Source organism: Delphinus delphis, chromosome 1, assembly GCF_949987515.2.
Source record: "Delphinus delphis chromosome 1, mDelDel1.2, whole genome shotgun sequence".
Lineage (NCBI taxonomy): Eukaryota > Metazoa > Chordata > Mammalia > Artiodactyla > Delphinidae > Delphinus > Delphinus delphis.
In genome coordinates this window covers 164,507,156-164,520,420 of record NC_082683.1, presented here as the reverse complement: position 1 = coordinate 164,520,420, position 13,265 = coordinate 164,507,156, and positions in this window count along the sequence as shown.

Genomic DNA, 13,265 nt, shown 5'->3' with positions numbered 1-13,265 from the left:
TATTCTCCTAAACTAATTTCCCTACGCTCAGCTATATATATCTTAAAACTTACTTAAGCATTCCTCTTTCAAATTCTCCACAGAGACCCTCCTGACAGCTGTCATTGTCTGTGATCTTAAAGCTACAGCATATAACCAATCCTAAACTTTTGCGGTCTTTTCAATCTATGTCATCCATCCTCTCTTTAGGTTTCTGAGCTATGACAGTGATCTCCATGTTCTGAGATCAGTGATAAGACAATTTATTTCAATCGTGCTATTCAATTGAGATCACAAAGAATTTGGTTATATCAGTTATGAGCCCAGTACTGTGCTAGTTGGGTTGGGAAGAGATGGGGGACAGGAAAGTTTGGGTGAGTACTTTCTAGGAGTATCAGATATGGTTCCTCTGGTTTGAACATGCAGATAGTGGGAAGAACCCAGAATTTGTGAGAAGACCAATTTTACCCCAAGTATAATTAAGTGAAAGATCTCCACTTCTTCCACCCAGAGGGCCCAGGACTGACATCAGCCATACCCCTAGGATTTATGAACTCCTTCATCAGTGTTTGTCCAAGTGTGGTCTCCAGACCACCCATTAAAATTACTTAGGGACATCTGAAGGCTGATTCTCAGGCCATGCCTCAGAACCAGTAGTTTTGAATCTCTGGAGTATGAGGCCTGAGACTATAAATTTTATCAAGTTTTCTAGAGGAGTTTTTGTGCATTATAGTTTATGAATCACATCACTAAGGGTTCAAGGGAAAGACATCATCCTCCACGCACCTCTCCTCTTCCTCAGAAAGAGATACGTTAAAGCCATAGATACTGGTGTCAACTCCAATTCAGTTTGCTCTGATTTTGCCACTAGTGTCTCTCCAAATACAGGACACCATATATGCAAGCAGTCAGAGTGCACTGCATGCAATGCAAATTCAAGCTTGGTGACTAATTGTGACAGATAATTCTTGCTATTTAAAACTGACTCACCACTTTTTTCCTCAAAGCTTTTTCACTGATTTTTTTGCACATTACATTAAGAAATTCTCAGAATCATCCTGTAAAAGAAAACAAAACCTAAAGGGATTTCCTAAAATCACAGTTAACTAGAGACTGAGCAGGGAGTTGACCCCAGAACCCTCTTCCTCCAAACTCATTTCAATTATTTATTGGAATAATAAAGAACAGGCACCTTCACTGTTGGCTTTTACATGTCAGATACATTTAAGTTCTTAAATGCAAGAATTTTTACTTGATAATATTAAGTGAAAAAAATTCTTATGACCAAAAATTAATTAACAAACTTGAACTGTGTGTATGGAAAACTTAGAGATGTCACTACAAAGGAAATGGTAAGGGAATTCATAAGTGCTGATGTGTCTGTGAAATGATGCTTAAGGACATTATGGAGTGACCCTCCCCACCACCAAGTGTACCCTTAATGAGCCTCCACCTTGGTCTGATTTATGTTCATTTACGTGTCCAATACACACAACACACTACACACACACACACACACACACACACACACACACACACCACTCCATGAATCATATTCTGATTTGCTTAATCTGTTACTATAGGAGGAAGTCCCTGGGGTCATTCAGCAGGACTTTTGTCCCCTCTCTGTGTCTTTTTAAGACATTTGTACTTAATAGAACCTCTCCCCCAAAGGGAAATCCTCATGGAAAATAAAAAGGAGACTTATGTAATGCTTGTCCTGGTGTGTCTACAACCAAGATTAACCAATATATTTGGGAAACCACAAGAGATGAGAGGGCTTGGCCTGAGGTTTCCTTTGGGTATGAAAATATTTAAGGCAAAAATGTTCCAAATTTTAAAAAAAGAAAAGATTTCTACTTTAATGAAAAACTTCTACCCACATAAAAACAGCCTCCAGGGGCTTTGCTGAAAACTGTTAAGATAAAATATATTCCACATCTTAGTCATCACAAAAAGGTTTATTATGTTCTCACCCATTAACTTTCTCCTTGGGGTACTTCTGATGTCTGCAAAACATTTCATAGCCATTTCCTGTGGAACACTTTTGCAACACTGTCTCTGAATTAAATTCAAGAAATGACTAAACCTGTGAACTAGCATTGGAGTCCTTAAATGAGGGACCCATTAAATAACAGATAAGAAGGTAAATATATGAATATTTGCCTGGCCCTGTTATACAGCAGGACCTGAATGAGGTTGAACATGGAACTGCTCACTCTGCTGGCCAGACCCTAAATCAACATTTCCCTAGCCAAATGGCCCCGTGCCCTGCATCCTCCACCATCCTTTCTCAATCAACCTTATAACACCCTTTCTCAAAACGCTGAAGATCACACCTCTTCAAAAAGCAAGCGCTCCAGGCAAAGGCAGCAGAGCAGAGTCCATTGGTGATGAGTCCTCGGTGCTTCATATTCGTACATGAACTTCATTTGCTAACTTTACTGGAGGGACAGTGGGTCTGTCTCCAAGGGAGGAAGAAGGGAGAAGGTGTGGCTGAGATAATTGATGTGTGATAATAGACCATGTCTCCTTAATGACCCATGACTGTCCTGCCCAGCATGGCCTCAACGACCAACGACTGATCGAGAACTGGCCTCAATCAGTTCTTCTAAGGCACTTGACCTCTCGCACTTAGAAACAACATTATCTCAGAAAGAGCCCCCTCTAATTAGAGATGCACACCATGTTCTTTGATAGGCCATAAATTAAAAGTCACCTTCTTCTTTAAAAGAAGAATGATTTATAAAAGTATTAAGGTCAAAAGTTGGAAAGAAAAATCACCCATAATCTCACCCCAGAAGTGACTTCAGCCTGGCTTCCCATTGACACCGGATGGTGCTTCACCAGGTACCAAGATCATAACCTGGGACGGCCCGGGGTCAGGCAGAGATGGCCTAGGTTGGCACTTTCATGTGAAGAGCAAAGGCAGATGTTCCTTCTGCCCCCAGGGAGGCAGGGAGGTTGTTGAAACTAGGAGTGGGCAGCTTCCAGAGGCTGATTCTCAGACAGGGCTGAGCGATCTTTCTTTTTTCCAGTTTTTCAAATGTTTTTATTGCATTTACAATTCACTTAAGAGATATACAGATATACAACTAGGTTGATCAGCTACCAAATATGTTTGAGGATCCCTTTATTTTCATCCTCAAGAGCAAGTTCACTTTTTCTCCACTTTCAATACTTAGCTTTGGTAAAATTTTGCCCTGTTCTTCTTCATCTGTTACCGAAGCCTTAGTGTTTTCACCCTGCCTGGTATAAGCTGCTCTTTTAGTTTTCTTCTTATGGGTATGTTCTGTAGGACTCTCCTGTTCTTCCATCACTCCCTCCAGTAAGCAGCAAAGAGTACGGCACGGAGCCACCCAGACCGAGGACTGAATGGGAACCACAACCAGACCTCAGATGTTCCTCAGCTCCAGCCTGACCTGAAGTGGGACTGAGTCAGCCACCAGGCTCTAGCCATGCACAAAGAGCCCACCATAAATTCAACTCCCCCAAACATCCACACCAAATGACAGAAGAAAATGTAGAAAAAGGGGCCATCACTCCAGAGGCCAGGGGAGGCAGAGGACAGACCAAAGACCTGTGTGTGTGTACGTGTGTACTTCCAAGACTCCAGTCCTCCAATGGCCATGAGGTCACATTTACACCCCTCCACACACAAACCCAGATGCCATCTTGGTTATGGACCAGGGGGAGGGGCAAGAATGTGAGAAGTTACCCCCAAGAAGTTGAGCTAAACTAATCAGATGAGAATACATTTAGATTTCCCTTGGGTGGAGGGGATGGGGGATAGGGGAAATGATAGGATGAGAATTCCTGGGAAAGATTAGGTTAATTACAGGAAAAAGAAAAGGAGAGATAAGTTTCCTCTGCACATCTGAATGCAGTGTAAGTAAAATTTCTACCTCTCTTTATCGTATTTTAATGATCATCCCCAGGCATAAAGCTTTTACCATATTTTTGGTTCTTTCTTCAGAGTAAATTCCCAGACGGGCTATAATTAGGTTGAAAGTTTTAAAGTATCTTGATATACTCTGCCAGATTGCTTTCCAAAAGAAATGCAGCAGTGTTGACTCTTCAAAGCGATGTGTGTGAGAGTAACTAGTCCTCTTTGCCCAAACTTTCCAAGAACCCCTTTACATTTCCAGGAAGGCTACTGAACACAGGATACACAGTAGGGTCAGGAAAATAAGCCCTGAGTCACACTACATGCTGGGGTCAAAGTTGAGCTCTTGTTGCAGCAAGGACCTGGAGTCAGACCACTTAAATCACAGCCTAGCAACCCTACCTCCAAGGTGTGCTAACTGGGCAAGGGCTTCTCTTTCTCAGCTATGAATGGGAATGAAAACCCCTACTTCATGGGGTCATAGTGAGGATTAAGTGAAGAGTATTTAGAAAGCACACTTTAACCAGCACCTAGTAAATGCCCAATAAATGTTAGCTATTTAATTTTAGCTTATAAACTCCTTCATGCTTCATCTGTCTCTGTTCCCTTAGGACTAGTAAAATGCCAAGCCTCTGGCAATGTTTCATAAACATCTGTTGAGTAAACACTGAATGAACACATGCACATATTTTCATGCTCAGACACACTCACCGACAAGGCAGGGAGAATTCCACAAGGCAAGCTGTGTGAAGCTCCATGATGTGAAGCCTCATGTACCAAGTGTCAGGAGCTCCTTTGGAGAGGAAGAGATGGGTGGGAGATGGCTGAGCTGTGGGTACGCAGGCATCAGGCCAAAAATTCAGAGATGTACTATATGGGGACATTAAATTACAAATATAGAAAAGAATTAGAGGATGGAGGTAGAGGGAAAAGAACACATGTTTCCACAGCTGACATGGACATACAGGAGGATTTTTATACAACCAGCTAGCCCAAATAGTGAAACATTCCTGACAGTCGAAACCATTGTGTGTGAAAATTCGAACAGCAGAAACCAGCCTGCCAGTGGCTGGGGATGGAGGTAAGATGTCTCTGGAAGGAAGAAGTGGGACTCTGAGAAGCTCTTACTAAAAGAAACCAGGACATTATTTTTCTAATGTTCACAGTTTTGTGTGTCTTTAGGCATCAGCTTGCAGAAAATAAAAATGCTTTCCTATGGAAACAACCCAAATGCCCATGAACAGACAATTGATTTAAGATGTGGTGTGTATATGTACACAGTGGAATATTACTCAGCCATAAAAAGAATGAAATATTTCCATTTGCAGCAACATGGATGGACCTAGAGAATGTCATACTAAGTGAAGTAAGTCAGACAGAGGAAGACAAATATCATATGATATCACTTCTATGTGGACTCTAAAAAATTATACAAATGAATCTATATACAAAAAGAAACAGACTCACAGACATAGAAAATAAACTTATGGTTACCAAAGGAGAAAGAGGGAGGAATAAATTAGGAGTATGGGATTAACAGATACAAACTACTATACATAAAATAGATAAGCAACAAAGATCTACTACGTAACACAGGAAACTATATTCAATATCTTCTAATAACCTATCATGGAAAATAATCTGAAATATACATGTATATCTGAATCACTTTGCTGTACACCTGAAACTGACACAATATTGTAAATCAACTATACTTCAATTAAAAAATATTTCAAAATGCAGTGCTGTTCTAGGGCAGACAGGAGCCCATACTGTGACCAGGTATGACTGGAACCTGTTCTTTTCTCAAGATGGGAAACTTTGGGGAGATTAGTGTGCTCATTCTCATTCCTAAAGTCATCTCTGGCCCTTGAGCTGTGGGTCCCTCTATGCTTGCCATTAGCCACAGGTGGTACCCATCCATGTCTACCTGAAGGATACCTTCCTTTTCCATCAGGGTCTAGAAGGTTAACTGATGTTGTGGTAGACCATATAATGCTTCCCAAAGATATCCAGATTCTAATCCTTGAAACTGTGAATGTAACAGAGCAATAGGGACTTTGCAAATATGATTAGGGACTTTGCATCCTGAAATGGGGAGATTATCCTGAATTATCTGAGAAATATAATCACAAATGCCTTGATCAGAGGGAGATAGAGGGAGAGTTTTCAATAAAAGAGGAGAAGGTGATGTGATGATGGAAGCAGAGATTAGAGTGATGAAGCCACAAGCCAAGGCATGCCAACAGCCACCATAAGCTGAAAGAGGCAGGAATAGATCCTCCACTGGAGTCTCCAAAAGGAATCAACCCTTGTCCATACCTCGATTTTTAGACCCCAAAAACCATTTGGGACTTCCAGCTTCTAGAACTGTAAGAAAATAAATGTCTGTTGTTTTAAGCCACGATGTTTGTGATAATTTGTTACAAGAGCCTTAGGAAATTTACACAGAGGCTAAACCATCCTGTCCCTCCTAGTGCACCATGCTCCTTCTGGTCTCCACCAGCCCCACCCACTGTAAAGAGTCCATCCACAAAGCACTCTGCTGAAGGGTACACCCACCTCTGTAGAACGGCAGGATGCACTAGAGCTTGGACTTTGCCTAGTACCTCACAAAAGAAGGCAAGTCTGCACTTAGTCCTGCAAGCCTTCACCAGGAAGGTGGTCTCATGAACGCTCCACTTAAGCTATCCCTCGTTGGGAAACCTGCCCCCTTCTACTGGGAGAGATTTTGCCCCTTGGCTCCCTCTTGTGTTAGTGAGAGGGTGGATGCTTACCTCTGACCCATCCCAAGGTTAACCGTCCTCCTAGCAGGAGTGGAGGCAGGGCCCTACTAGCAAGAGCTACAGATTATCACAGGCGGCCTCCCTGATTCACCTATGAAAAAGCACACCTCCCAAAACAGGCAAGAATTTTCCTTTGAGACAACCTGTTCTAATCCAGGCCTGTGGCCTTCGTTAAATGTGCCTGAATGTTGCTGGAACATGTGTTTTGGTTTGGTTTGCTTTGGTTTGGTTTGTGTTTTTAATTAGTTACCAGTATGTAAGATCCAAATCTCCAGCTTCTTTTGAACATTCAGAAGGCATACATCACCGAGCCTGGATTTCCTCCAGCATCAGCTGGGACTCAGCCCAGCTGCCCCCTTTAGAGCAGGCATGACATCACCCTTCATTTCTCACACACAGCCTTCACCTTTCCTGCCCATCTCTTAAATTCTGACTGCTTTGCTCACTATGGGGGGCCCCTGAAGGAGGAACTTGGCTCCAGTCTCACTCTGTAGGCGCTACAGACCCTCCATTTATTGCACTGCACAGGGTCAAGCTTTGTCCTTCTAAAGCCTGGAAACATTGCGCCAAATCTCACCAGCTCTTCCTGGCTCTTTGTTGTTGCCTAGGAGGGATCACACAAGCCTCCTGTTAAATTCTCGGGGCTCTGAGTCTCCCTCCTCTGTGTGTAATAGGGAAAGGGAGCTGGGGAAAGTTAAGAATTGGTCAAGAGGAATTTCTCCTGTCAAAAATCCCAGCCCAGAAAATAATCCAAGAGACAGGAAGTGAGGAAAAGCACACATTCAGCAGATTCCAAAACCAGTGTTGCTTCCCAGTTTTATGAGTATCTCTGTTCCTTCTCATGGAAGCTCAGTGCAAAAGGCGATAGAGTTTCCATCATTCTAGCCATTCCAAGTGGTTTCCAGGGACCCCCAAGACATTAAAGCAGAGACTGAATGAATCTGAGCAGGGCCTCCAACCACATCTTGTAGTTCTTTACTTCCTCCATGGGGTTATCTCGGCCTCCAGCCCCCATGTTTCAGCACCACTCTGATGCCTGCCCTGGAATGGAGTTGTTTGGATGGTCAGAGCCCAGGGGCCCTAAGGAAATATACTAATGGTAAAAATTTAATTTCATTATAGCTTTCTTTTTAACGTTTTTGTACTTTGATATATTAAAATATGATACCCTGTTTTTTTAATTTAGATTTATATCATGAACAGCCAACTTAAACATTGTGATAAGCCTTTTCTATTTCTTTTGTAAATTGCCTGTTCATAGTCTTGGTACATTTTACTATTGTATAGTTTCTGATGGAGTTGTTAAAAGTTCTTTATAAATTAAGCACAACAGTTTGCTGTATTTGTCAGGACTGCTCCCCTTTAAATTTTGTACACTAAGATTGGCCGAACTATTCCATTTCCTATGTCAAGTCTATCAGACTTTTCATTTGTGATTTTTCCATAGTGCTTATGCTGAAAGTTATTTTTTGTTGTTGTTCCAAAAGAGGATACATGTTAACTTGTTATTTCTTCTAGATATTTATGGTGACATTTGATTCATTATTTCTATAGTTCATCTGGATTTCAAAATGAAGTGTGGTGTGAAGTAAACATCTAATTTAAATGCTCCCAAATGCTAATTTCCCAAACATCAACAGTTATTGAAAAACTCTTCTCTTCCCCCCAGTTGTTTCAAAACTCAACAAATACTTATTTTCTACTATAAACCAAGTATTGTGCTAGGAGTTGATTATATAAGTTTGAACAAGGTGGACATGACCACTAGTCTCATTGAGCTGACAAATATCAAACAAGCAATTGTAATTATACTGGAAATACTATGAGGACATTGGCAAGAGGAATCTAATTTGTTCCAGAAGGTCAGTGAAGGCAGCTCATCAGCAGTGATATTTGGAATGCTCCCTTCCTTGTATTAAGTTTTTAGATATACCAGTGTGTGATTTAGAGCTATACTGACTGTTAAAAAATCAAGTTATCAATTCTTACACTAATTCTACACTGATATAATTATAATAGCTTAATAATATATATTAACATCTGACACAGCATGTTCCCCTTCCAGTACTCTTGCTTTTCAAAGTGTATTTTGGTTTGGGTTTCGGTGGGATTGTTTTTAATACTCTTGCCTGAAATTTTTAAATAAATTTAAAATCACTTCAATAAGTTACAAAAGTAATTGCCACATTATTTAAACTAGGATTCTATTAAATATATTCATATATCTGAGAAAAACTCTGCACCTTTATAACACAGTTTTCCCACACAGTGGTTTGATATCTCTCTTCATTTATACAAAATTTTATTTCCTAACATCTCTCATAAAGTTTTATAATTGTATTCATATAAAGTTACATGATTCTTGTTAAAATTTTTCCTGGGCAGTTTTGTTTTGGGTTGCTATTCAAAATAGGAGAGATTATGTCAAGATAGAAGTATCCTGGAGAACTCTGTGGAAAAGCAGGATATATTTGATGTTGGCCTTGAAATGCTGGCAGAACTTGGACAAATGAAATATGTCCATGTTCCCTGAGAAGGGAATTCTGGATATAGGCAATAGCATAAGGATTATATATATATATATATATACACACTTTTTTTTTTTGGTACGTGGGCCTCTCACTGTTGTGGCCTCTCACGTTGCAGAGCACAGGCTCTGGATGCACAGGCTCAGTGGCCATGCCACATGGGCCCAGCTGCTCCACCGCATGTGGGATCTTCCCGGACCGGGGCACGAACCCGTGACCCCTGCATTGGCAGGCAGACTCTCAACCACTGCACCACCAGGGAAGCCCCAAAATATATATTTTTAAAAGCCAAAGAGACATGAAAACATAGAATACACTTGTGGAAACAAAGCAAAAGCTATCTTAAGTCCATTACATTTTAGAGCTGAAAGAGAATTGGTTGAACTTTTCATTTTGTAGGTGAGAAATATGATGATAAGTGACTTTCTAAGGTCATTCAACTAAATAGTAGTAGAGCCCAGAGAAAACCCTGAGTGTTCTTGAGTCCATTTTCTTTTCATTTCCCTTTTCACTTTTTACCTCCAAGGCTTTAAGATTCAAAATCCTGCTTCAGATAATTGCACCTATTTTCACCTACATAAAACATTTACTTACATTTTTATATATAGCCAAGTTGTTCATCCTCCTACCAAACCTCTACACTGAAGCTTGTGCTCTAGACTTTAAAAAACTTCCTTGTTCCCCAAAAAGATCTGGCTTCTACTTCCATCTATAAATGTAACAACTGCTGCAAGAATAATCATCCTCCATTAACAACAAATAAACCAGACAAAATATTTAAAACAACTGTTTTCAGACATTGGAAAACAGGCAGTCCAGAACTGTGATCCTTGAGGGAAAGGAAACGAATATAGTGAACCCTGTAATTGCCCTACCCCAACTTACTGCCTAGAGACAGTTTTCAGTCTGCAGTGCAGGGAGCAAAATTCAAAGTCTGGTGGTATCACTGAGCTGTGGAGATAAGACAGGAGTTCAGGAGGACCAAGGCAGTAGAAATTAGCAACACAGAATAATGGAGGAAAAAGAGCTTCACATAGGGAGCTGCAGAGAGGTCCCTTTGAGTATTTAGCTGAGAAAGGGTCGGTGCATACGTGGGTTAAAACAACATAAGGTCAGGGGGAAAACTGCTGGAAAACTGTTGTCTGACTGTTCCCAGAACTCACATGGGAATTATTCACATTCCCACCAACTAGAGTTGAAAAGCTTTGAGATACACAAGGTATTGGGTAGTCTTCAGAAGGATCATGCCTTAATATCATGGCTAAATTAACCCTAAAGTAAAAGATAATCTAATCCTATCATAACAAATTTAAGGGTAAGTCTCAAAAGTACCAAAGTGGTCTATAAGCAACTTACTTGCATGCCAAAACTAAGTCTAGCACTCAAAAAGAAATAGAACAAAATAGAACACAAAGCAATGTAGACTTACAATGTCATCTAATCAATAATTACTAGACATGCAATAACCAAGAGAAAAAGCAATCAATAGAAATAGACTCAAAAATGACAGAGATGATGGAATTAGTGGATAAGGACCTTAAAACAGCTATTATAAATATTATAAATGTACTCAAAATTTAGAGGAAGATATGAATACAATGAAAATGAATAGAAGATATAAAACAATTAAATGAAATGTCTAGAGATAGAAAATAAAATATCTGAAATGAAAAGTTATCTAGATGGGATTAATAACACATTAGACAGTGTGAGAAAGACAGTAGCAGTGAACTTGATGAAATTACAATAGAAACTAAGTAAAATGGGCTCTTTGTGAATTGTTTCTGGCTCCTAAGGAGGAGGTGTGGACAGAAATTGAGGTTCATAAGTCATCAGATCGAGGAGAATCATACTCAAGTAACTACACTGAGGAGCATCATCTGTACTTGGACTTGATATGGATAATAATAATCTGTACTTCAAGAAAATGCTACTTGGCAGTACTGGGACTAGGACACAGCTTAAGTGAGAAGAGATTAAGATGGCAGACTAGGAGTATGTGGAACTCACCTCCCTCCACAGACACATCAAAAATACATCTAGAGGTGGAAAAATTCTCACTGAAAACTAACTAAAGACTGGCAGAAAAACTTCTGTACAACCAAGACTGTAAGAAAGATCCACACAGAGTCGAGCAGAAAGAAAGAGAAGCAATTAGGTCAGGACCTATGCTCTTGGGAGGGGACTCAGAAGAAGAGGGGGATTACAGAGTAGCTAGGGAGTAAGCACTTTGAGCCACATATTGTGTGCACAAGCCCTGGGGTCTGACACCAGGAAGATGAGTTCCCTAGGCTGGTTGGAGGGCCTGTGGTACTAACAAGAAGGCTGAGGGAAGCCTAGATTCCACTCATGATGAGCATGCATATGTTCACTTACTCCTGACACAGGGCAGAGTGGAAGATTGAAACTGTATGGGTCACTGTATGGTTTCCCATGACCACCCCAGCACGTGCCCCAGCTCAACTTGAGTGACTTCTCTGGCCTCACTTGCATCACAACACAGCGTCACAGTGGATCAAGGGCTGCCGTGGCCAAAGGGAGAGCTTGGCTGTGAAGCACAAAGGTAGCTCAGACCCAACACATTATCAGAGGTGGACGGAAGCAGACATTACTGGCATTTACAAAAGGCAGCACATCAGAAGTGGCCCAGGTCTCTGACTGCTGCCAGATAACCACAGCCTGACCCAGACCCACATCAAGTACACACAGTGACCCCACCTGCTCTGCATCACAGCTCTACACTATGGCAAGGGCAGCAGAAGTTGAGGGGAGAGCTCAGCTGTGAAAGACACAGGCAGCTCGATCCAGAGCAGCATCTGATCAGGTTGAGCACAGCCATTACTTGTCTTTACTCAGGCAGCACATCAGAAGTGGTCTGGGTCACTGACTATGGCCAAGGCTAACAAAGACCATGCCCAGAACCAAAATGACCACTCACACCAGTCCCCTTCATCCAGCACTACTCTCCTCTGGGGTGAGGGTGCCAGTGCTGGAAGTGGGGGAGCACACACTTAAAGGGAACAGAGGCAGCTTGGACAGAATTCTCAGAATTTCTGCTCCAGCAACTTGGGACATGACCTTGCCCCCAATAGGGCAGAGACAGCCACTGAGCAAAGAGGAAGCCCCGGGTCACACCTGGGTCTGGCCCTAGACCCTCCATCTGCAACCGTAACTCCTACCAAGGTAATAGCTGCCAGCATACCCTAGGGAAAGACATGATTTGTGTTCACATCAGATCCAGCTCTCCCACCAAAGCCAATGGACACATGCAGACTGTATAGGAATGCTCCCACAAAAGGACACCCCTTAAGACCACAGTAAGTAACTGTTTCAATGAATTTTTGGAGACAGAGAATGGTAAGCAAAATGAAAAGACAAAGGAATTGTTTCAATTGAAAGAGAAAAAAAAAACTAAGGAAACAGAAATTAACAATTTACCAGATAAAGTATTCAAAGCATTACTAATAAGAATGCTAACTGATTAAGGGAAAAGAATAGATTAACACAGTGAGAATTTTAACTAGGAACTAGAAAATATAAACAGGAACCATTCAGAACTGAAGAATGCATTAACAGAAATGAAAAACACACCAGAAGGAATTAACAGCAGAATAGATACAGAAGAATGCATAAGTGATCAGGAAGATAGAATAATGGAAGTCAGCCAATCAAAACAGTAAAAAGAAAAGCAAATTTTAAAATGAGAGCAGTTTAAAGGACCTCTGAGACAACATCAGTATGCCAACATTCACATTATAGGAGTCCTAGAGGGAGAAGAGAAAGAGAAAGGGATCAAAAATGTATTTGATAAAATTATGGCTAAAAACACCCCACGCCTGAAGAAGGAAACAGATATCCAGGTAGAGGAAGCACAGAGGGTCCCAAACAAGATGAAATCAAACAGACCTAAAACAAGACATATCAAAATTAAAATGACAAAAGTTTAGATAAAGAGAAAATTCTAAAGGCAGCAAGAGAAAATCAAAGAATCATATAAAGGAGACCCCCATAAGGCTATAAGCTAATTTTTCTGCAGAAAGTTTGCAGACCAGAAGAGACTGGTAGGATATATTCAAAGTGCTGAAA